This window comes from Aphelocoma coerulescens, chromosome 4A (genome assembly GCF_041296385.1).
Source record: "Aphelocoma coerulescens isolate FSJ_1873_10779 chromosome 4A, UR_Acoe_1.0, whole genome shotgun sequence".
NCBI classification, from domain to species: domain Eukaryota; kingdom Metazoa; phylum Chordata; class Aves; order Passeriformes; family Corvidae; genus Aphelocoma; species Aphelocoma coerulescens.
In genome coordinates, this window is record NC_091018.1 from 322,310 (window position 1) to 348,260 (window position 25,951).

At 44.5% G+C, this 25,951-nt stretch overlaps 1 long non-coding RNA gene across 2 annotated transcripts in view; it reads left to right on the forward strand.

The window, feature by feature from the left end:
- The first annotated feature begins 9,810 nt into the window (after positions 1-9,810).
- The window catches only part of LOC138110279 (uncharacterized), a 60,234-nt gene continuing 44,093 nt past the window's right edge, over positions 9,811-25,951 (forward strand). The window contains exons 1-2 of one of the 2 annotated variants that reach the window (XR_011150853.1): positions 9,811-10,013; positions 10,846-11,027. This is a non-coding gene — a long non-coding RNA (uncharacterized lncRNA). The remainder of the gene's footprint in view (positions 10,014-10,845; positions 11,028-25,951) is intronic. The other variant, XR_011150852.1, reaches the window with a different exon arrangement.

Below are 25,951 nucleotides of genomic sequence, written 5' to 3' on the forward strand. Positions count from 1 at the left end.
GTGACTATCCCTTTGGTACCTCACAATTTGTTCACAAAAGGATACGCTTGTCTTATCTGTCCATCATTTAATAACAACACCTACAAAACTGCAGGGCACGAACCTGGTTTGTTCTCTGGTTTAAGAAATGGCATTTTGATCCCACCAGCCACCTCCCAAGAAATGTAAAGTTGTTGCTGTTTTGATAGCAAATGCTTTGTAAGAAAATATGGAAAGGAGAAGAGAGACTTTAATACCATAAAAAATTTAGTTGAAAAAGTCATTTGTTGAATATCTAATTTTCTTCTTGCAGTTTTGATGCAGTTTTAAATTACTCCTTGATTTGAGTATATTAATACAATATTCTAATTTAGTTTTTCCAACTAACTGGTTCAAAATAGTTTCTCGATTTAAACAGTTTCCTTCTGTTGTTGCAGTGTGCTTTGAAAAATGATCACTAAAGAGCATTAGACTTCAGCTATTCATTTCATGATGATGATGATAAAAATAAAAAAAAAAAAAAAATTGAGTCCTCCTATTGAAAGCACTAAAATATTGTGCCTTTACCTTCTGCTGCCCTGTTTGCCTGACTGTAAATCTACCCCGTACAGCTCTGATCATGTTTTAAAGGTCTGCCATAATTTATTAAACCAGCTAACAAAATTGTGTAGGTGAAGAAAACTCATTCAAATGCGAACATGAACCACTTCAATCAAGAGCTGCAGAAAGCTGATTTATCAGGTTAAATTCCCTTCCTGTGATGAACACCATTTTGCTCCGGAATAGACTTGCAACGTAAATTTTTTTTTTTTCTGGGAAAAAGAAAGGGGGAAAAAAAAGAAAAAAAAATAGGAAAGTTTCTTAGTTTTGCCTACATATCTTGCTATAATTGCAAAATAAAGTTTTTTCTCTTCATTTCAGAAGCATAGAGGCAAACATTCCCTCTTCTGCTCCCATGTAACTTGGATAAATCAAAAGTGCAGATGTATAAAAAATGCAGGCAGAATTTGAAATCCAATTTCCCCCCTTGATTTACAATTATAACCTATCGAAAGAAAAGGTTTGAGAATTGAATATGCCTCCAATTTTATTTTTTCCTTATCCTTCGTGTGTGTGCTTTTTAAGGAATGGGAGGGACCTGCTTTGGGTGCTGCACTGTGGAGTAAATTATCACCTGAATTTTTATTGTTTGTAGCATAGAGGAAGGGAAAAATTTGCCTTCGTGCTACTCCACTGGCATTGGTACCTCACTGAAAGCAGCTTCCTTGCAGACAAATGAATCAGTGGAAGAATTTACTGGTGATTTCCACTGTGCTCTGCATGAACAGGAGAAGGTTTTTTGTTTTGTTAAAAAACCAATCAAGAAGAAAAAAGGCACAAAAACCATTTCCAATTCCTTGTTTGGTTAAATGCTGAGGATATAAGTTCTCTGTGCCCGTGGCTGTGTGTTGGGAGGCTATGAGCCTTGTAAAAACTGGCATCATTAAAGTCGTAATCCCGCTGTATTTTAATTTTCAGGGTACAGCAGAGCACTTATTTTCTGTGTCTCTCTCTGTTTCTCTCCCTAATGTTAGTGCAGAAAGGAAACTTAATCTCTCCAGTGACCCTGCTTCTGTTCTTCAGCTCATAAAAGCCAAAGAAGTCAAGCCACAGGCTCCTAAATGTGGCAGATCCTGTAAATTACCCTGTAGCATTGACAGGATAACACTTTCCGGGGAACAGATTTTTTGCCTGGACTCTGAGTTTCATTCCCTTTTGTAAGTTTAAGGGACACTCTTGATACCAAATCCATGTACCTGTATGCACAGTATTTGATTTATAACAAATTGTTGTATTATGGACAATGAGTGGAGATAATTATGATGGAATACAAATTTTTAAATGAATTCCAGGGCGCTGGATGCCTCATTACATACGCGGAAAGCTGCTGTATTTCTGGCTGCAAAAGCAGAGACACAATTTAATCAATACCTTTAGAAATAAAATCCTAATGTCTCATTCCAAAGTGGGCAAATTAAATGCACAACAGAGGAAAAGTTTTAATATTGCCTTGTATAATTAGTGACTCAAATGTAGGCAGATATTGTTAGATTTTTTTGCTTACTGCTGATTAAGTTAATATTGGTAGGGAATGAGGGAAGAAATGGGTTCTGGTGAGGTGGTTAGGACAGGAGCCTCAAGTACGAGCTGGATTTGGTGGTTTTATAAAAATGTGCAAAAAAAAAGAGCCATTCCTTTCTACTCCTTGCTTTGACACTGCCTAAATTAAATGCAGAGTTGCATTGGCTTTACACACTGTTTTTTGCTCATTTGACATTTAATACCATTGTATCAGGACCGCTCATCTCAGCTGAGATACTGAGGGGAGAATATGCAATTTAGACCAAATGTGCGAGGGACTGGATGAAGCCAATTCCTGTGCTGGGAGCAGGGAGGGAGTTTGCTGGGCCATAAAAGGCAGCTTGCCCCCAGGATGTGGCTGGGGAGTGCTGCTGCCAGCACAGCCCTGGCACCTGGGCAGGTCTCCGGCACTGCTCCCTGCAGCCTCTTCTTTCCGTAATTGGTACTTCCTAATGCAGATGGATAAAATGTGCTTTCTCCATAAAACTCTCATTAATCTTGTGTATAAATTATATTTTTAGTTTATTGTAAACAACAGAGTTCCCCAGGCTTTTTACTATCCCAAGCACTGCAACGGTACCACATTCAATAAATGTCATGTTATTGTAGGTCTTAAGTTCAAAAAAAAAAAAAAAAAACCAGGGGAAAGGGGGGTTTAGTTGCAATCTGTAATTAAATCCAGGGGTAAGTATTTCCTGAATAGCAGAGACCTTTCACACTCTGTTACCTAATTCTTTACAGGTGATTTTCCCCCCCAAACCACCTCCTCTTTTTTTGCACTAGGAAGTGGTAGTCATAACAAAACTGGCTGGACTTCAGAGTGAGAAAACGCTCTGTTTTCTCATAGTGAAATTGGTAAACATGATGGCTAGTCCTCAGAGTGAGAAAAAGTAACTTCATATTTACTTTTTCCTCCACAAGAAGTAAAATGTGATGGAAAGGATTTGAAGATAATTATTTTTATTCCAAAGTAACCGTCTTTTGGAAAAATAGCTTGGTGCAACATTGCATTTTCCCCTTTTGTGTCAGAAATGGTGGAAGGCAGCGTGGGGAAGGGGCTGCTCCCCTGCCTCTGTTTTTCAGCCCTTGGGTACCCCCAGCCCCGTGGGGCAGGGAGGACTGTGCCACAGCCGGGCTCTCTAGTCCGTGTAAACCCTCACGCCGGCACAACAGGGAGCAGCAGCGCGCAGGGCGGCCTTTTCTTCTGAGGAAGGGTCTGCCTCTCCCCTCCAGCCTTCTACTGGAGGAAGGGTTCTCCCAAGCGAAATAACTTACATTGGGAGGAGCTTTTTGCGGCCAGGCTCATCTATTCTTTGAAAAAGTGGCGCTTTTTCCCCCACTCCCTGAAGAATAAAGTGATACAAAGAAATACAAATGTCACGGCAATGACTCGTGCTGTTGCATGCAGGTCTGATTTGATATATTAGATCAGTTCTTATAGGATAATTCTCCTCTGGTTTCCTTCCAAGTTTTATGCTGAGCTTCTCATCCAGTGTTTTGATAATCTCTTCTGAAAAGTGAGCAACTAGAGTCAGTTAAAACCATATTTCTTCCAGGCAAATAAATGTATGAATGCTCCCCAAACGCACTTGCAAGCAGAAATGTCAGGTAATGTTCTCCAGATATTTTGATGTTGACAGAATATCATTTTGCATTGACAAAGATGGAAATTTAAAGGAAGGACTTGATGCAGCAGCCTTCAAAACAGTAGATAAAAATTCAGCAACATTTCTTTGTTGTTGATACAAAAGATTGTTTTAATTTGAAAATGTAAAAAAAAAAAAAAAAAAAAAGCAATTGCATCAGTTTAGTGATGTTCTTGATCTCTTGGTAGCACCCTTTGTGCAAGGGTTTCCCTGCCAGTGGAAAAATTTGTGCCAGTTGCCAAAAATGCCACTCCTCTTATTTTATGTTAGCCAACAAAACCCTCACATAGGAGTTACCGCATTTCCGTGGCTTGGATGCCTTAAAAGTAAACTTGGGAGCAAAACTGTCTCTTTGAAGCACACAGCTCTTGGGGAAACTAAGTCACATGCATTTTTTTTAATAATAAATGGTGCAGAAATTCCTTCTTGCCTCAACACCAGCGTTATCACTCTCTCCATGGCTGTAGCTGTGCATAGTGCTGCTAAAAAAGGACCAGGGCATTGGAGAAGGGGGAATTGTGGTGTTCATCACTTCCCACTTGGGAGCAAGGAAAACTGCCACTTTGGTGTTGCCACAGCTGAGCTGATTTGCCTCTTCAGATGCTGGAGAGTCCTAGAGCTTTTTAAGACTTCAGGAGGAATAGAATGTCACTGCTGAGCAATGGACTGCTTTACACTGACCACTGTGAGAGCAAAAGAGTCGCTTGTTCATACCAACCATGGCGTGTGTGTGCAGCAGGTCTCAGGGAAGCTGTCACATGGTGGAACAGGACACAACCTCCCTTGCTCTTGCAGCTCTGGATCGTTATAGCAGTGTGCAGGAGTAAAGCTCACAGTATGGCTCATCTGCAGGAGTTATCCTGTGTGCGTGTGTCACCGTCTCTGATACTGGCTACATGCTTTCTAAAGGGTTGTGGGTACATCAAAATTGTCACGTGGTCTTTTGCCCCACAAGCGGCCTGTGCCCTACAGGAGGCTTTGCCTGCAAGTCAGGCTGAAGATCAGCTGACAACAAACACCATTGGTGCTGCATGGGTGGAAGCAAAGGACAGTCACAAAGTTTTAATGAAGGTGACTTCTCCTGGTTCGGGTAAACGGTACTTCTTTCTTCTCCCACAAAATGCAGCTGCTTTCCACCCATTTCCTCAGTGGCTACAAACTGTAGTGCTCACTCTCTGGGAAGCAGCTGATCTCTTTGTTCTAACTGCAGAGCCCGAATAGCCCAACCAATGTATGTAGGATTGGAAAATACAGTCAAGGGGTCAGGTACTTTGCTATATCTTTTCTCAGCAAAAAGTTAAAGTATCTCATCTGCACCAAAACTCACTCATTTACACTTTGCTTATCTGCAAATTCTGTAATCTTTCCACTTTTCTTAGCAGTGATTTTTCAACTTTTCTTAGCAGTGATTATCAGCAGAACACTGCAGTGAGCCCTCCTCTTACTCCAACTTCATTACTTTTACAAAATAGATTACAGCCCACTTACTCGAAGACAATTTGCTCAGAAGAATTATTGATGATCAAAACCAAGCTACACTTGTCAAAATAAATTACTTGAGTACCTTTTGAGAGGCAGCAGCCCTTCCTCCTCAGGGCAGTTGCCCACCACAGTAATTTGCACCTCACGGGGACTTGTGGTGGGATGGCAGTGCTGGTGGAGGCCTTGTGATGCCATGTGGCAGCTCTACAGTACAGGAGGGTGTGTGGGAGAGATTTGGAATCTCATGTTTCCTTGTACTTTACCAGTGTTACCTCAGCTGTGGGCCTAGTCAAACTTCGTTGATAGAGGAGGTTGATTTGCTCGTTGGATAAAGAGCTTGGGTGCCCCAGGATTGCCTCCAATCTATGTGGTGCCTCTGGGTTTGCACGTGGATGCAGGAGTCAGCTGGGAGGTGGATGGAGATGTGGGGAGCTCCTTGGTGGCCGTGAGATGAGGTGGCACAGAAGGGCTTATACTTTCATCAACAGTACGGAAGGAATTATACTCACGAAATTTAATCCAGATCTTCCACTTTCTTAGGGTAATATGCAAACAAATGATTTGACTTGATGATCTGAGAAATCTTTCCAAACTTTAATGATTCTGTGATTCTTTGGAGAAGCAGAAAGCAGCTGGAGACAGACAGTGAGAGGGTGATGCCTAGAGGGCTGTATCTGGGGGCATTCCTCAGCTCCTGCTGTGGGCGTAACCAGCTCACTCACTTTGCTTGACATGGGATAGTCCCTCCATACCTGAACACAGAGAATTGTTTAGGTTGGAAAAGCCCTCTAAGCCCTCTAAGAGTTCAACATTAACCCCGCACTTCCAAGCCCACCACTAAACCATGTCCCCAAGTGCCACATCTACACATCTTTTAAATACCTCTAAGGAAGATGGCTCCACCACTGCCCTGAGCAGCCCATTCCAATGCATGGCAATTACCTTGGTGAAGAAATACCTTCCAATATCCAATCCAAACCTCCCCATAAGCCATGTTTCATCTACAACCTGCCTCATCAGAGGTGTTTTTTTGGGGAGCACTCAGTTTTATTGCCAGGTGCAGTGGTGGTTACACAGAGATGGGTGTGTAAAGGACTTGTTTCTCAGCTACCAGCAGTGTGTTCACAGCACTATATAGGGACAATGTTATAGGCAAAGAAGAACTTTGGAGATGAAGTTGCCCTTTTAGATTAAAGCAAGGGAAGATGCATTAACTCCCACAGGTAAGAATTACGCTTTCAGTGTTTCTTCTTGGGCACAGGCTTAAAGCACAGAGGGACCCTCTGAGAGGCAATCACAGGGGTTCACATCTTGAAGAGAAGACTCTTGTCCCCTTGCAGAGAGGTATCTCCAGAGGGGTGTCCTGGGTGTATGGGATTCAGCAGCCTGCATCTTGCTGCAAAGCAATGCAAACCCTGAGAAATTAAAATTTCCTATCTTGGCATAGGGCACCCAAAGCAAAGGGTGTGCCAACTCTAAACAGAAAGAACAGCAGATTGCAAGCATTTACAGGAACTGTATTTTATCAGGCAAAATTAAGTCCTTAAAAAAAACCCAACAGAAAAAAGGAGTAGTAAATCAAACATCCTGGGGAATGGAGTAGAGGTAATGCAATAGCTTAACAGAAAAATTAACTCAAATTGGTGGAGATATGACTGCTGCTCTCTGGATTGAAAACTGGCTGGAGGAATGTAAAGAAAAGACAATGAGAAAGAGGATTTGGTTGAGGGGAGGCCCTGTGTTGCTGCAGAAAGACCAAGGGCATATCCCCTCCAAGCAGCGCCCTGATGGTGGTATAGTATGGAGAACAGGGGGTACCCATGACACAGAAAAACAGCCTCAGGAAAATCATGGCTAAAGAATTAAAGAAAACCAGCCTTTCCTGTGTGAGCTCTGTAGGAGGAGGGTGACAGAGGAGTTGGGAGCCTCTGGGAGTGGTAGGCAGGACTTGGAAACATAAGGTGAGGTAGAATGCAGCTGTGAGGGGTGGCCAAAGCCCTTCCAAAATATCCACCCTGGTGAGCCAGCCAGTCACACCAGGACCCTTCTCTCAGTGTGGTGGTATTTCACTGAAATGCTAGTAATTCCCATGAACCACCAGATCAAACAGACCTTTATTTTTCCTCACTCCCAAACCCTAGTTATCTATTGAAACCAGATGCATTTTTTTTCTGTAGGAATTTCCAAGCAGGGAAGGCCAGGCTACCTTGTAGTCAGAGAGGTGATGATCTCCTCCTGAATTTTTGCTTTTTCAGGCACATGGAAATGCAGCCTTTTTCCTTGTGATGAGAAAGGTTTGCCACGAGAAGAGTTCAGCAGACACTTGTTGAACAGAATTTGAGGGGCTGCAGCATAATGCCCTGCAAACTTCAACCACTATATTCACTGAGACATCACAGATCCACATGGCAGATTATTTCCATGTTCTCCTTTGTGTACCTTAGTCACATTTATTTTTTTAATTACATATGAGTTTGTTTTCCCCCCTTTTTTTCTTAATAACATTTATTTCAGAGCTGTTTTGAGGTAATAGACACCTTTCTAGGTAGCAGCTTCTTACAACGTATAAGCCCATTTATCAAAGGCAGGATTTGCTGCTGTTGTTTTTCTATTAGGGAGGAATTACACTAAGCCTGTAGCAGACATTTTGTGTTACCATGGCAGCCCATATTTCCTACAGGGTTGTGACCTCTAATGACTACAGTGGAAAGCTAGGAAAAATGGGGACCCTTTGAAGATTAGTAAATAAATGCATACTTATGCAAACTATCCAAGACACGGCTAAACTGTAAGAGTGGGAATGGCATGATTAAGAACACTGTGTAAATGGCTCTTTGTAAATACCTGTGTTTTTTAAAAATCACCTTTCATTTCTCCATGCTTTTAAAAGGCTGTTTTGTTTCCATCAAAGTGGCACACTGAACACGTTTTCTGCATAGGGCTCACATTATTTTTCATGTAGTGAAACAGAAATACAGAGTTCAGAATTTCAGCAAGAGATGTTTCTTACCACCTAAATAATTCTTTTTTTTATAGCCTTTTCAAATATTATTGCCATCATGATTGAATTTTCAGTGTTCTTTTAGTTCATCATTGCTAGATAAAATAAGGCAGCAGAATGTACTGAACTTTTAAACAGACATCTCAGTGGGAGCTGTCTTTATTCTTTTAAAATAGCATATTAAAAAAAGTCTCTGTTTTTAAAAAGAACAGATTGATTTTTACGTATGGGATTTAGTAAAAAGGAAAAATTGCATCTATTGAGTAGTACACAGTACTTGTTTTGGACCATTAAAATACCTACAAAGGTGTTTTATAGTATTTGTTTGTGAATTTTAAACGATCCTGTTTTGTACACTGCAGTGATCTCCTAAATTGTATAAAGCCTCTATAGACGTGCTGGTACTCTGTGCATCTTAATGACCCTTTTCATGTAAGCACAGCTGTTGCAATGTAAAAAAAAATAAATTAGCAAAATGTGCCTCTTCTCCCTGCAGCTTCCCTTTACTTTTCTGTGGATTTCAGCATTTTCCCCCTTCAGTTAGTAACCTTCCAGACTCCTGCAGCCCAGATATGTGGTACCAAACTCTCCCATTGATGCTGCCGAAAATGAGCACATCAAGGTCTTACAAAGCAAAATCAACATCAGCCAGATCCTGAATCTCCTCCTCTCCTGTCAGGGTTAGGGTTAGGGTTAGTGTTAGTAGATAACACTACTGCTCCTTACTGTGGAGGTTGTTGTAACCCTTTTCTCTTCTTTTAGAAAATAAAAGAAGCCCTTTGCAGATAACCCCACAACACTTGATGTTCACAGAGAGCACTGGAGTCCCTTGTGCTGGAGTCACATCTGCTGATAGTTGCAATGCAGCCAGATGTGGGTTCCCCCACCACAGATTGGGATGTATTGGGAATACATCACCCTGGTGCTGAATCTACCTATCATGTGAAGTCCTCTTTTCATTTGGAAATCAAGGCGGCTTGAGGACACCAGGATGGACTGGAGAGCAGTTTTGTTGTACCTTGAAAGGCACAAAACTGATATCCACAGGGATATGCCCTGTTCCAAACAGGCTTGACTCTCTGACATGTCGGGTGCCCACACAGGATGGGAAATCCTGGGTGATTTTTGATCCACACTTGTATCAGCATCTAATATTGTAGTGAATTTCAACAAAGTTTTGGGATGGCTTCAAGGGATATGGTGTGGGGAATTGCTGTGCTCTCTAGTGCACAGGAAAATTATGGAGACTGGAGGCAGATGGTAAAAAAGCATTAGTTTTGGTGTTGGCTTTGATTTCTTTGCATATGATTTGGCTTCTTGATAACTGCACTGGCAGGACAAACTTACAAGCTCTTTCTAGGGAAGGGGGACACCAGGTGCCCTCTGGGTTAGTTTGCATTGCTGAAAGCTCATGCTAATAATTTCCTTGGAATTGGGAAATTTGTTTCAAAATGAGACACTCCTGATGTCATTATCCTACTTTTATTGCACAATGTCACAACATGTTTATGAGCCAGGGTAATTTATGTTCTTTCTTCTCCTCTTGGTAGCTCTGACTTCTCTGGTAATTGTCATCAATTCAAAAAGGGCCACCTGGGGAGGTGCCTTCTCCTCATGCACTCCTCCCCTGCTGTCAGTAATGAACCCCTCCCTGGAGCAGGCATGCGGGTGAACAGTTCCAGTTCCTGAACTCCTGCCCTCCTCACCTGAGGACAGAACTGCTCCTCTCCCTCTGCATCACTCTTAAAGCTTTGCCGAGCAGCTGGAGCTCTTCCAACACAAAGGTTTGCCTGCTAACCAGCCTAATCTGAGGTGTGGGGTGTGTGCAGATCTGCCCTTTACCTGATCCCAGGCTCTCTGGAAATCCTGCTGTTAGTTTCCTGGGCTCCCACGGGATGTGTTCTACTTTTTAAAGCTCAAAAAAGTCCTGAGAGAGAGGAGCTAAGTGCATGGCATCTATCTGTGTGTTGTAGATCGCTTGCATCAACCATGAAGCAATCCTATCCCCCTGCACATCATTGAAAACATAGTTTCCAGCCCAAACTATTTGATAAATCTGACCCAGACTAGCTAATAGCTTCAGGGTGACCAAAACCTTGTATCTGATGAATTTATCATTCAACTAAAAACTCTTTATTGAAGTCCAAACATAGAGGGGAAACTGGTGGTTAGGGCAGCAGGGAGGAAGAGAGGAAAAGAAATCTGGTGAGGCTGAAATGGGATCCTGATGGGAGCTGCAGGGCTGGCAGAGCACTTTGGAAAGGGGGTCTCCCTGGTGGAGGACCCCTGGGTCCTGGTTAAGGGGAGACCCCTCCACCCTTTTCAGTGGTTTCGTGAAACTGCTCTATCCTTCCTCTAATTAGTATTTTTCTTTCTGCTTTATTTTGAAGGATATTTTTTACTAGTCCTTGAGAGCAAATTTTTTTTTCCCTGCTGCCATGAGGTCAGAGGGACACTTGTGTTAAATGAAAAGGGTAGTGTGGACTTCTGAGAACAAAGTGGAGTGATTTGATATCTGGTGGGGTGGAGCAGCACTAAATCAGTACTTTGGAAAGTAGTGATTTGGTTTTGTAGTGTGGCAGCTGAGCAGACCATTCTGTGATTTTCCATTCCCAGGCCACTGTCACTTAGAGCCACTGCCATCCCCAGAACCCTTCTGGGCTCCCTGCAGCTCTCCCCTTGTGCAGAGTTCACTGCTGGGCAGCAGCACTTCCGACGTGTGGGAGGACCCTCAGGAGAGTAAATGCAATGACTTCTGCATGTCATGCTCCTGGCTTCTGCCAGCTGAGAGCCTGCAGGTAAAAGAGATTGAGAAGTATTTAACAGCCCCAAATGCAGTAATTCTGAGACAAATGTCTCCAGCATTTTGATCCAACCATCCTCAGAGCTGTGATCACCCCACACACGCCTTTTCCACTCAGGCTCACCCCAACACTGCACCCTGTGGTGGCTGGTGCTGCTGCTGGGGGTGACTTGTCTGCTTTTCTTTGTTTTTCTGAGGCTTATTGGTTTGTCAGTTCACCCCAGATGAAAATCAAATACGTATGTCCAGTGTGCTTTTTATCTAGTTAACTAAACACAAATAATGCGTTCTGCCTCTTCACTTTGAAAGCTTTCAAACCTTTCTCTTTTATCTCTGCCTGTATTGTTCTTTAACAACCTGACAGTTGATTATTAAATGTTTTCTCTTTATCCTTTATCCTCTGCCCATAATGTTTGATGATTTTTCACTGGGCATCACTCTCAAAGTGCCTTTGTATTTCAAAGTTAGGCAAGGTTGGACATTGGTATGATTCTCTGATTCTGAAATGACACAGGTACTTGAGAAGGTGTTTATTTTCTGGGGCACTTAATTTTTTCTGGTGATACGAAACTTGTCTCCAACCCTGCTAGAGAGACATTTTGGAGCAACATCATCAAGCTGAAGTGACACATGCTTACTGCCAGACATTTTTTTGGCGTGTTGTACTCTCTGGTCCTCTGTCACCAAAACCCCGTTGCATGTCTGTGCAGCCTGATGTTATTTAAATTGCTTTAACATGGTTTATTAGCCGCTGTGGGGAGTGTCTTTGCCTACCATTGCCCATGACAGGACTGTCTCCATTAATGAAGTCACATTGTGTACAGCAATGCTCTGATCCATGCTCCCATATACCCAGGAGGACACTGTGAAGGGCATTTCTGGAGCTCCACTTTCCAAGGTGTGAGTTTTGACCACAAATGGTGATATTCCTCCTAGACATTTGTGCCTCATGATGCTGCAGGCTGGTGCATATCTCCTTGCTTATTTGACCAAATTAGATAAAGCCAAGCTTTCTGACTGAAATACTTGTTAATAATGCAAAAAAAAAAAATTTCTCTATTTTACGAATTTTGGTGATCTTATTTTTCTTTGTACATATGTGTCGCTGGTCTCCATGACTTTTTCTGCTGTGTTGGGCCCATTCATTTGAAGAGTCATTTCTTGCCACTCATTCTCAGTGAACAGTTGTGTTATGGTTATTGGTTTGCTGATAAAACTGTAATTTTGATGACTAATAGCCTTTTCCACATTATACCTTGAATTTGAACTGAATTAGAAGCAATAGTCAAAAGAAACAACTTTGTAAAGATCAGGTTCTTTCCGAGCCATTTCCAGCACAGGAGTTGCTAACACAACCACTGCATAGCTGCGTGTAAAATGTGGACAGAAATATTTGTAGCAATGATGTGAGCTGGAATGAAGTTACAGAATTCCTGCTATGCTGAGACACTAAAATATGGTTTAAATTAAAACCAAGGCTAAGCATATTATTTACTTGATGAGTTTTGTTCTACTCCTCCTCTTGGGATACCTAAAAGCAGCCTGCTATTCCTTCTTCTTTTTTTTTTTTAATTCCTCTAAGATGACTGATGTCCTCTGAATCAAAATGACACTTAATATTTTAAATTCACCTTCACTTGGTTGCATTTGGTCATGTCAATAACACAGTGGTGTTTTTTCTGTTACTTGAATGGCCATGGGTTGTTTCTTACAACGGGGGAAGAACAAGAAGGACCCACAGGGAAGTTCAGCCTCTCAAGGAGATGTGATACCAAGAACAGGTTCTTTCACAACCATTGGTATTTTCCCCCTTGTTGGGGCAGTGCAGGATTCCTAGAGGCATCCTAGAGGCCAGAAAGGGCTGGCAGTTGGAGAGTTCCTAATCTGAAGGTAGGATCTGGATTTAATTTTCTCTCCTTACAAACGTGTGCAGTAATTGGGCGCTTGTAAGTGCCTTGGGTAATAAAAAGCATCATTGCTTCTCTGTCTGGCTTCTTTAGGAGGGTTTTTTAAGGCTGGGACTAGACCTTCTGACTTCCCAGTCTGGTGCGAGGCACGGCAGAGACAGGGGCTTCATGCAGGAGACTTCATCACCTCCAGCTCCACTGTCATAAAAGGGAAGTGCTCCTTAGGGAAAGAGCCAGCGTTACAAATAACCTTGCATAGTCCCTCTAGAAACTGATTCACTGCTCAGTTGCCCTCACTTGCAGATGAGCAGCTTTTTTCCAGTTTACAAGTGCTGTGACCTTTGGGGCTGAGCTGTCTGGGCAGGACTGCCCAGGCAGAGAGGGGTGGGTGTGCAGGGTGGACCAGGGGTGCAAGGAACCAAGGCAGTTTTGTGCTTTGCTGCATCCTGATTTTTGTGCAGTATGTTCAGCAAATGAATATTCCTCGGTGTCAGATCCAAGAGCCTTGCTGGGTTCACTCTGATGCGCTATATCTACAAGAACCATCCCTGGGACTTCCAAATGTCTACTGTCCTCATGTTGTGTCTTGACAAAAATTTAAAGTATATAAACATGTCATGTTGGTAAACTCGGATGCACCATGTCCTCACTCTGCCTAGTGGTGAAGTAACTTTTTGTGCTGGCTCTTGAGATGTTAAGTATAAGGACATGTGGTGTGAAAGGGTGAACCAGCCTCACATTATATTTCACCTTTTCTCAGTCCACAAATGTTGTGGTTTCTGCCTGCATTGTGCAGTGATGGTCATGAACTTGCTGTGCTGAACATCTCCCTGGTGCATTGTTAGGCTTTGTTTTGGAGTCCTCATTCACTTTCTGGGCTCAGAAGGAGCAAGGAAAAAAAATATGGCTTTCTTCTGCACATTGTCAAAGAATAAAATTGTACAGGTTTGACATGAAATCACTGGACTATTGAAAAACAAAGTAGAATATTTTGATCTTGCCAAATCATGAGTCTTGTAAACAGAAATTATTGCTTTCTTGTAGTTTTAGGGCAGAGAGAAGGCAATCCAAGCTGTAAATAAATTATGACTAACCTGGGATTTAAGCAGGGCTTGATACAGAAGGACTCGCTGTTCTTGGCCCACCCTGAGCCGCTCAGAGACTCCAAAACAAACCCGCTGGAAAAGCCTGACTGGAGACCTTGGCACGCACCAGGCCACCACAAACCTCAGGCTCTGGGCTCTGTTGATTTGAGAGCCAGAAAAGGTCACCAAAGAGTGTGCAAAATGCCTGGCTGATGTATTTCTGGGCGAGAGAAGGGCCAGTGTTTGAGGCTCAGCTCTGATGCTGATGGTGGAGTCGGAGTTCCCTGAACTCTCTTGGCACCTCCATCAAGGCCGCAGCTCGCCCCGCCAAGGTGCCCATTCCCAGATGGACTGCTTCCCAGCAGAGACATCTCCCCACTGGGAACTGTGCCGTGCCATGCCAAAGTAAGGACACAAAAAGCACCAGAGTCTCTCACTTAGGACAAGTGTTTGGTGTGGTTTTATGAAGGTATGGAGCTGCAGCTGCTGGAGGTGGTGACACCTTTGGCATGGAATGGGCTGTCCATAGTTCTTTGTTTTGTCTGTCTGTCTGCCCTGCATCAGCAGGTAGACTGAAAGCACAACTTATGTTTTAAATCATCCAGGCTGTGGTGTATGTATTTCTCCTGCTGATGTTTCTAAGCCTTTGGCTGCTAATTAGCAGCTAATAATTAAGTTTTCAGAATTAATTCAGAATAGTGGCACTTTTAATTTCATTCCTTGCTTTTCACACACCAGCTTGCTCAGCGGGGTTCTCCACTGCCTGCACTGCTTGTAGCAAAGGTGACAAACCTGCACCTTGAGCAGCATGGAAATGCTTGTTGTGGAGAACAAATCTGAAGCAAAAGACAGCACTCCTGACTGAATGTAACTTGGTGTGGAAAAAATTCACAACTATCATCACTGAGACCAGGGAGAAGAAAAGTACATAGAAATCTTTCCCTGTGAAACTAAAAATTGTTTCCATACTTGATAATTTTGCAAGGAGATACATTTGTAATTCTACCTGGAAGCCAAAATAGAAGTTAGTGCATGTGCATCACCAAACCAAAGCTGCAGAAAAAGGAATTGCCAAGATCAAGAAAAATGAATATCAAAGAAACATAAAGGTTATGCCCAGGGATCCTGTTCTAGGTCAGAATATTTGTTCTTTGGGTGCAGAGCACAGTTTCTCTCCTCCCCTCTGCCCTGTGCTGCCCTGTGCTGGCTTCCCATGCAGAGCAATCCCTGCTCCTGCTGGGCAGCAAGTGCAGGATATCCAGCACAGAGCTGCAGCGCAGGCAGAGGGGGATGTTTCACCCCAAATATAATGGAAAAATGCAAAATTTAAAACAAAGACTTTTTTAGTTTTGTAGTTTCACAACAACTTTGCATCAATGAGTTCCAGGATGCAAACTGGTTGTGGGAAGCAGAAAGATACAGATACTTTTTTTCTGGAGTGCTTGACTTATTTTTCATAAACTTGTGCCATTCACTGTTTTTAGTCTTGTGGACTGCATGGTCTGTGTCTCCTTCTCTGCTAGATCTAAATGTGGCTTGTGACATCTTGTCAGAGAGCCTTGACTCTACTTTTGTATTTGTATGCAATAGCAGAAGCAATGGTGTATTGTGGGGATGCCCAATATACCTGGTCCTGCCTGAGAGGCACCATTCTAATTGAGGATCTCAGTTGGGAAGGGACTCTCCAGGGAACTGTGAGGGACAGACATTCTTCCATTCTCACTGGAAAGCTGTAAGGCAGATTTTTTCCACTACCAAACTGCTTTCTTTATGAATAGAGTATGTGTGGAGTGAAAGGAGCAGCAAGACATCAAGGCCATGGAAAACAGAATGGAAATCAGCCCCTGAGCTTCTAGGATAGGATGTATCTGTGTAGGTAGGTCCATGGCTGAGGACCTGTGGTCTGTAGGTGCAGCCTGTAATATCACCAGAAGTTACCAACACTTCCAAAAGTCTTGAGAACTCCAAAATTTCTCTCCAAATTGCTTTGCACCTTGGCAAAGGTAGCCAGATCTGAGCCTCCCCTTGCTGGGTATTTATGAGATACTCCCTGCTCTCCCAGGCTGTGTGGCGGAGTTCAAAGGCACAGCTGCAGTTGCTTAGATAGAGATTATTCTCAGGAGTAAATCTCCACAGGATCAGGCCCTAGGTGTATATAACATATTTACACTTTGATTTATTTCTATTTTAAATGCCTTCACTTACTCCAAAAATTCTGCTTGCTAATATTTTCTTGGAAAAAGCTAAGGAAGAAAGCCAGCCCATAAAAAGCACTGAAATATATGGCTGCCACAATAAAAAGGATCACCTGGAAGTCAACGTCTTCAGCCAGAGCTGTCCCAAGAGCCCTGTCTCTGTCCTAGCATGAGAGAAAACCTCCATGGACAGGTGGGCTCTGGCTGTGCCTGTGAAAGGAAAAAAAGCCTGGGTCTGCTGGATCAAAAGAGGCTGGGATCTCTGAGCAGCAGACAGCCTCTAAACCAAACCTTGCTCATTGTCCAGTTCTGGCACTGTGTCATGTATATCTGTGGGCAACTGATCACCCTCTCTTGCTGTCCCTCCAGGGATGAAGCCTCTTGCAGGGCTGTGTCACTTTTGCTGTCCCTCTGCTGCTGCACACAGGGACCTGCTGCCCCAGGAGCCCTCCACTCCACTCCAGTGGCAGTTAATCCTATAACTGGGAATTAGGGAGGTGGTTTTCTATGCATGAGCAGGCATGGGCAGGGTTCTCAGGGGTGAGTGGGTCCAAAACAGCACTCCCAGCCTCCCAGCACGGCAGGGCAAGGCATGGCAGGGCACAGCACTGCAGTGCATGACTCAACACAGCCCTGCATGGATCTGCACAGACTGACCTAAATCATGCCTTTTTTAGTTCAAAACCATCATGCCATGTCCTGTCACAACAGGCCCGGCTGAAGAGTTTGTCTCCATCTTTCTTACAGGCCCCCTTCAAGTATTGAAAGGCTGCAATAAGGTCTCCCTTAAGCCTTCCCTTCTCCAGGCTGAACAACCTCAACTGTCTCATTCAGTAGTCAAAGGAGAGAGGGAGACGTGTACGAAAGGTGCCTTGTTTGGGCCACTGGGGTCTAATTTAGCAACATAAGTGCTGCCCAAATCACTGAGGCACCGTCCACCTGTACAGAAAGCCCAGCACACAAGCGAAGTGTTCATGTTGGAGCCAGGATAGACATTCCAGTGGCTGTCTAAAGATCTGTACGGTTCTGAGTCAGTGTACAACATCCCCTTTCTGAATATCATCAGATGTTTATTTCAGAAATGCAGCTGGGTTGTCCCATCTCTCTCCAATGGTGTGGGGAATGGAGGATGAGTCCTGGGACAGCTTAGGTTTTGGTGAATTAGTGTTGTGTGGATGGCTCCAAAATCTTAAACCTCTTGTCTAGGATTTTGCAATGACCAAAGGGACAGTCGTTAGGAGGAGTGTCTCTGTTTAATGATAATGATGATGATGATGATAATAATAATAGGTCAAAGAATAAGAATAACATACATAATAATAAGTAAAATAATAAATAATATATTGCATTTCTTGTCTCAAAGTCATATTCAGAAATAATAACACAGTGAATTCCAAGTCAGCTCCCCAAAACCCTTGACTGCAGTGCTGGCATCCCAGGCAGCCAGGCAGGGGACAGCTGGGCCAGTGGCATCTGGGACAGCAAACTTGAGCAGTCACAGGCTTAGGCAAGGAGGCAAAGTCCTGCAGCACTTGGGTATCTGAGCACTTCCCTCACAATGACCCAGTAAAATACAGCTTATCTTCTCTTTTTCAAGCTGCATTGTGTTCAGTGACGGAAGAACTTTTTTCAAAGGGAAGCTGTGTTTTCTGAAGCCATTTGTGTGCTGGGATGTGTTGCATCAACTGAGAACAAATGTGCTGGGTTAGAGCTTGTGATGTGGCTGGTGGGACCGATGTAACCACGTGAGGACTGGGACAGAGGCTAAAGAGCACTCTGAAAGCTCAAGGAAGTCAAAAATCAGTTTTGAAGGGACACAAAAGTAAATCTGGCATGTCTGGTTTTAATCTACTTCCCAAGATGAGACACTGGTTTGTAATTTTGGGTTGCTTTTTTTCTGCTCAGCACATTTTCTGGGGGATTAAAAAAGTGGTCAGAAAGCAAACTGTTTCACATTAGTGATTCCTTTTCTTTGTGAGTAAGAGTTTGTTGAATGTTTATACTCTTCTTTTCATGGGAAAAATAAGTTCAAAAATCAAACTCTGTTGGTTATTTTGGCAACTGATTATTTTCCAGACAATTCACCTGTATATTACCCAGACTGATTAAAGAAACTAGATATCTTGAGGGTTAAAATAAAATGATACTTGATGGTTCATAAATACTTTTCTTATAAAAGAAAATTTTATTTTCTGTAGAAAATATTATTGACAAAAAGAAAACCCTAAAATCCACATGGATTTTTTTTTAATGATTCACTCTTCTTACATATGTGGAGCTGTCTTCTTGCATGTCAGATATATCTGATCATTTTCGTTGCAGTTGATTTATTTAACATAGAAAACAGAAAGGTTAAGGCATTTTTAAAGCTGGTACCCACATCAATATTTTGGATTTGTAGCAAGCAGTCCTGCTGTTTGTGCACACATTTTCCGCATTTTCTCATCATGTTTTGTCTTCTGTTAATAGTCAGCTCCTGTTATTGATGGGTGGCAACATGGGCAGCATGACAGTCTGGCTCTTTATTTGGAGGTGTAACTCCAGGCACTGCGACTTTGGCCACGAATGTTTGGCTGTCACCCATGTTATGCAGTCAACAGGAATCTCGAATTATGATGATGAATATTTATTGTTTGTGTTAAGACATCTTTTAGGAAACCAGCTGAGTGCTGTGTTGCTCCTTCTAGGCATGGCTTGAACATGTGGGGACAAACGCGGCTTGCCCTCTGCATTCTTTGCCCAGACAACAGGCAGGAGGGAAAGGGGAATCAGCTGGACCAACCCTGCCCTGGCCATCCTGCACAAATTTTAGGGAATGAGTCAAACATTACTCTTTAAAAGGTGATACCCAGGCAGGGAGTTTGGGGACTTCATTATGGACACAGGGAGAGGAGCTCTGGAGCTTGTTGGAGGTTACGACAGCTCCCGTTCCTGGGCAGGGATCCCTGCAGGGTCCCCTGGGCATGGGCTGTGGGGTGAGACCTGTCCTGCTCTGTGCTGCTGCCTGATACGCTCCATCCCAGCTGGTTGCTTTCACAAGAGTTATTTTCAACCAAGCAAGAGTATTAGGCAGCCAGATTAGGGTCTAAGGTTTGGCAATTGTGTCTAGAGCAATTAAAGCAAATTTTTTCTGCAGATGTTATGGGAGGACAGCTTGTTGGTCTTCATTGGGAGCTGTGCCTGTGGAAGGAATCCCAGGCTCTTGTGGGTAAGATTTGCTTATTGCTTCTCTGCCCCCTACTCAGACACCTCTTTGAATCCTGTGTCTGCAAAGTATTCACAGCTCCAGTCTCTTGCAGATGTCCTCTGTCCAGAACTAGTGCTCACTGTAGAGTTTCCAAGGTTTGGAAGTAAATATGAGAGTCTTGGAATGGAGTTACAGTCTCCTGTCCAGTCTCTGGAGAGGACAGGTTGTCCACCAGCACATTAATACTAAAAAATACAAACTTGGAAGACCATCTCCTGGCTTTTCTTCTTCCATCTTCCCTTTCAATTTCAAGTTCTGCTCTGATGAGCAAATGGACCTAAATCCCAGTGTAAGCAGGTGCTTTTCTGTTGGGCTAGCAGCCCATCTAAGAGGGGTGGATTCAACATGCAATCCCTAGTTTTGGAAGGGTTATCCTGGAAGTCCAGGTTATTTCTAACAGTTGGGCAGCTGTGGACCAGGTAGGATGACAGTACTCCTCTAGAAATGTTCCACATTCATGCTTTTATGTGCAGTGCTGTTGTAGAAATGCCTATGGCTGTGGTTAAGAAGAGCAGGAGGAGTGGTGGGGCACAGACTAAGCCCATGGGCAGTCTTAAGTCTTAACAAAGCAGCATCTGGGGCAAAACATGGCCCAGGCTTGGTTCTGTGTACCATCATCCTGAGTCCTGTGTGCCATCCCAACGGTCCTGTGTGCCATTCCCATGGTCCTGTGTGCTGTCCTTGTGTCCTGTGTGCCACCCTTGCTTGCAGCTGCATGACTGCACCAGGGCTTTTGATATGTGTAAGTGAACACATAGCCACGGAAAACACCTCTCCTTAAAATTAATCTCAGTTTAGGGGTGGTCTCCCTGAACATGCTTTGTGCTTTGGATGAAGACTGGTTTTCCTCCTGTTCTGGAATATTTATACCTTTCAAACTGATGCTGTTTCAACCACCTCCTGAAAAGCAGCTTTGGTTTTCAAAAACTGACTGCTGGGGAGGTTGTTTTGGTTTCCTAGCACACAGTGCTCTGTCTGCCTCTGCTTTGTCTGCCCCTGCTTTGTCTGCCCCTCTGCCCAACTCGGCCATGTGGCTGGGGATTCATGCCTTGGTTGGAGATCTCTCATTTAATTTTCATGCATCATTTATAGCTTGCTGAGGTGATTTCATAAAGTGAATGTATGTGGTTAACATAGGGGGCTGACTGGGAGCCGGTCATGCAACTGTGACAGAATAGTTGCTCCCTGCCTTTGTCATTATTTTCTGTACTTGGAGTGTGCTGGTGAGGAACTGCTTCTGGACCAAATATTTGGACTTTAAACTTGATTGCTTTCATGAGGAAAAAAAAAAAAGAATCACCTTCCCTTTCCTGGAAATCTGGAGAATTTCCCACACACGACTTCTGCCCTTCAGACACACAGGGTGCAGCTGAGCAGGGAGACCCTGAGGTGGTTAATTTGAGGGCAGGGCTCTGCTCCTGTGAAATGGTGGTAACTCCTGAAGCTGAAAAACAACATCCAGCTGCCAGCAGGAGTTTACACAGGAAACCTGCCTTCTGATGTGGGCAGCTGCACTCACAGCCCTTGTGTTGCCCCCCTCCTTTGGGCACGTTGTGCGGCCTTTGGTGGGAAAAGGTAGGCTTGGAGGGGAGCTGGTGTAGGGATCTGGAGGTATAGTTGAAAGCAGGTGTCCTCCCTTCCCTACCCTTTCTCTTTTCTTGGGCTAGCCCATTAATTTCACTGATTTATTTGATCTATTTAATAGATTTGCTTAGGTTGAGCGAGATCCTGCAGTGTCTGCATTTCTGGTTGCTTGTATTAAGTAGTTTGCTGGGCTGATGTGTATCATGTCAGCTTAGAAATTACTAATGAGGAGAAGAGAACAATAAGAACAATGTCCTTATTGATTTCCATCTGGTTTGACTGGCAGCACTTGGAAATGGCACAGGTACTGTGTCCAGTTTGAAATGCCATGTGTTCACAGGCTTGTGCCACCACTGGAAAGGTGATGGAGCAGATGGCCTTGAGCAGGGGTGGCCAACCAATCACCATGGACCTCAAAACAAGGGCTACATATGAGTGGATGAGCTTGATTTTTTGTTTTCATTGGGTCAGTTCAGTTCAAGTCCTACCCCTGGGATCCACGGAGGTTGGGCACCTCTTACAAAAAGGATCTTCATGCTTGCTGGGCCAGCGAGGATGTGCAGGGTGTAGTGGAGTGAAGGATGGGGAGCCTAAGTCCCCATGAGCCAGGATGGAAACTGGAATTGATATTTAGAACATGGTTTCCCCCTAGGATAATGCCTGACTGGAAGGTTTAAACCCAGATGTGCAGTAATAGCTTTGAAGACAACCCAGAGGCGGTGCTTCAGCCATGAGATTTGGGAATGAAAATCCTTTTGGGAAGGCAGGAGGTTAGAAAGTACATCAAATCTCTCTGCTGGATGACATGCAGTAAAAGCTGGACTGGGATCCAGCACATAAAACAGTGATAAGGAGACATGTTATGACCTTGTCTGCTGTTAGCAGCTTACACAGCCTGCCAAGGAAAAACCCGCCTGTATTACAAGAGCCATATGGTATTTTACTAACTCAGTGTATAAATCCCTAATACAATTAGAAGATCCAACTTCCATGCTGAATTAGAGCCTCTATGTTGCTTTATCTGGAGGAATTTCTGGATCATTCAAGGTTGTTGATATCAGGAACGAATAAAACATATATGGATGGACAAGGGAAGGGGTCTGTCAGCCTCCTGGATGCAGCAGCTCTTTTGCTGGCCTCTGCTGTAAGAAATCCTCTTTCTGGCTTGCACAGACCCTCGGGAGCTGCCTGGAGCTGGGCCTTCGGAGCTGGCTGCCCAACCTCATGGTAGCAGATGTCTGTTTTATCAGAGAGAGTTTGTGCAGGATTCCTGAGCAATGTCAGGATTTCCACAGGAGGCCATAATGAGCTATTGCTAACAGAGTAGGGTCAGGAGGAAGAAAGCCTTGTACTCTCAGCCTTCTCCTACCTGTTGGATTTCACCTGGATCAGATGTGTGAGTGCAAGAGGGAAAGGGATGCCCATGGTATACGGGGAAGGCTCTGAGTATGCCAGCTCCAAAGGTGTTCAGGCCCAGAGCATGGGCTGCTGGTGGTGATGGGCATTGAAAGGAAGTACTGGAGAAGGATTGGGCAGGTTTGGGAGTGTCTGACTGGATACAGACATGTGATGCAGCCAGTGGAAGGGCAGCGCGTCCAGAGCAGGTTCCACGTGCTATGATCATCCCTCTGAATATAGATCTGTCCTTAGTCTTATCACCTCTTTTGTTTTGGCCTAAGCAGGTTTACCCTGGGGTTACCTGGGTCTTCTCAAAAAAATTTCTCTCTTTATTCCAGTATATGAACTTTTTCAAGAGATACTACTTCTTTTGCAGATGAGAAGGGAAATGACCACATTATCAATAAGCCATTAAGTACTCTGAAGGGACACGGCTCTTCTTAATGGTATCAGTATTGAGGGACAACCCTGAAGCAGGCTGGGATGTGCTCTCCTTTTCCCTGCAGGTATTGCAAGTCATTTCTCCCTGCTTCAGTCTCCTCCTCTTACAGAGCTGGCTGGGGACATGTCCTGCCCTGCTTTGTGCTTCTGTGCACAGAAAAGTTCCATTGTTCTTATTTTCTTTGCTGTAAAATGCCAGACAGGCACTCAGTGAAGCAACCTCCCTTTTACCTGTGTTGGAGGGGATGTAGCTTTTGTATAGATTGTTACAGCTGTTTGAGCTGATCAGATGCCTTGTACCACTACACAAAGCCTGTTTTTTGGCTGTGCCCTCACCCTTTTACATGCATACCTATTTCCAAGTGAATTGCTCTGTGCTGGAGCATGTAACTGCAAAGTGCAGCCCTGGTTCTGCTGGAAGAGACCCTGAGATGGGAATGATTTACCATGAGCTTGTCAGGTGGTGGTTGCTCTCAGTTTAGAGCTTGAAGGAGGCAAGTGCCACGGGGTGATGTGTGTGAATGAGAAATATACTTTTAGCAGGAGCTGGATCCTGCAGGTGGCACAGCCCAGAGCTCAGCCCAATGGGTTCTGTGTCCCTGTGCCCCTACACCCCTGTTGCCAGCAGTGATGGGCTCATCTTGCTGGGATGTGTCTCCAAGTATGTCACCTCTTCCATGGCAACCCACGTCAGGGTGGGGTGAGGGTGATGCTGGACCAGTTTTCCCCACTTCCTGCAACTCTGTGTATGGCAGGCACAGGCACTGGATTAGGGGCAGTGACTTCTTTCTTGCTGTGACCATCTGGCAGCAGGTTTCTGTGCACAACCTGCATTTGTTTTGATGGTTGGAACTGCAGTAATGCATTTGTTACCTAAGTTTCCATCAAGATGAGATTTTCAGAAGCTTATTTGTTGTAGCTCCTATAGTAACTACTGCTCGCTCAGAGCTTGGCTTCTCTGAGCCCATAGTCAGACTGTCTCACTTTTTTATTTTGAAAAACTGGGAAAGTTTTTAAGTGCTCTTACAACCCTGGAGCAATCTTAACATGAGTACAAGTATATACACAAAGCATCAGGGATGAATTTGCTGAAAGCTCCTTCAATGAAATGGCCAATATGGTGGCAATAAATTTATGGCCAATACGGAGGCAATAAATTCAGAGGAAATGGACATTATCTGCTGATTGACCTTCTGGAATGTTAAACAGCTTTTGCTTTTCCTTGAGGCATCTGGCTGCCTGACATGGCCAATTATCCTATGATAACATCAACTTCATTGGGTCTTATTGCTTCATTATGAAACTGCTTTAGCTGGTAACACATTGCTATTAGCAGGCAAATATTCTTGGGAAGGAAGATTACTCCTGCCCACTGCTTGGCCTTGGAGCTGTGCAATTTGTCCACCCGCAGTGCAGAAGGCAATGACACGGGCAAGGTCCTTTCCTGCTCCCGGGAGCTTCTCTGACAGCAGTGATGCTGCTTCCCCTGCTCCCCTCTGTCAGCTTCCCATTTCCAGCCTGGTTGCTTGGATCTTTTCCTTGCCCAAGTGAAATAATTTGTAAATATTTTTATTTATGGTAGGATAAGTGCCAGCACATGGCTGTCTCTGGGGGGAAAAAAATACCAGTGCTTAGTCCCTACTCGCCTGGAGCACTGAATCCTCTTCTGTCTTAAACAGAGCTGTGCATAACTCTTTCTGCCATGATCCAGCCTGGCATGTTCCTCCCTTTTTGTCTACGTCATTAGAAGGAAAAAGAGCATCTCCACAGAAGCACTTCATCCTTACATCCACCTTTTCCTCCTGGCCCCTGGTGGATCAGAGCTTATGGCCATGACAGTGATTGGTGACAGTGCAGATCCAATGCTTGGAGTTCTGCTGTGAACCCAGTGTGATTCTGCTCAGTACCGCCTTCCTGGAGTCCCGTAGATGTGAGAGGCTCCCCACTGCATTTAAAGTGGGAGAGTCATCCCCGGGGAGGGTGAAAAAGCCTGAAAATACTGCTTATCTCTTGTAAATAATTTTTATTTTCTCTTTGTATTGACCAGACCAGTGGAGGACTCCGGTGGAGGTGCAGCTTCTATTGAAGAGCAGTGGGGAGCCCATCCTCTCTCTGCTACCCACTGAAGTGTATTAGCACATTATGGGTGTCAGTGTCCATGTGGATAAGTTACAGGGTCCAAATTGTGCATGCATGGTGCCTGTGGGAGTCAGCAGGGAGATTTTAGGGCCCCAAACACTCTTACACGGTGAATATACTCCAAGTGCATGTGTTTGTTTGGCATTCTCCTTGTGCGCAAGTCTCTGGGACCTGCTCATGGAGTCACCCAACAGCAGAGACCTGGCCAGACTGGGGGTCTGCCTGTCCCCCCATCGCCATGTGCTGCCCAGCTCCTGGGAGCACCCAACCTGCAGGCAAGGCTGGGCAGGAGCCATATTGCAGTTGGGGCTTTGTCTGTGGCTGGAGGACAGCAAGGGTCCAGATGGGAGCAGCTGAGGAGGGGGGATCAGAGGCTTAAGGAAGCCAGGGGAAATCAGCGGGCCCGGCGCAGCTGAAGAGGGAAGATCAGAGTCCCGGAGCAGCTGGGGGGGAGATTGGATTAGTAGTTGAGAGATCAGAAGCCCGGCCCAACTGGGAAGGGTGGATCAGACAGGCGAGGAGATCAGAAACTTTGCTCACCCGTGGAGGGGTTCAGGGAGGTCGGGACAGCTCACAGGGGCAAGACCAGACAGGGCGAGTGGTTTGCCAGCGCTGCCTGCATCTGCTAAGCTTTAATGTGCATCGGTGTGTTGGGTTTGCATCCCCCCGTGAGCGCACTTTGTCTCCAGCTCAGCAGCAGGAGCTCCCGCCCCGCCGAATCCATGCGATGCTGAGTGCGGCACGGGCGATAACGCGGCGGCTCTTCCCAGGGATGCCATCTGGGTGAGTGGCTGTTTGTAGAGGAGAGGCACCGCAGCAATTACGCTGTGTTTCAGTCGAGAGTTCCCAAGAGCTACTAAAATGCTGCAATCCCTGCTAAGACCCCGACTGCAATGCTGCGAAACGCTCCCTCCCACCTGCAG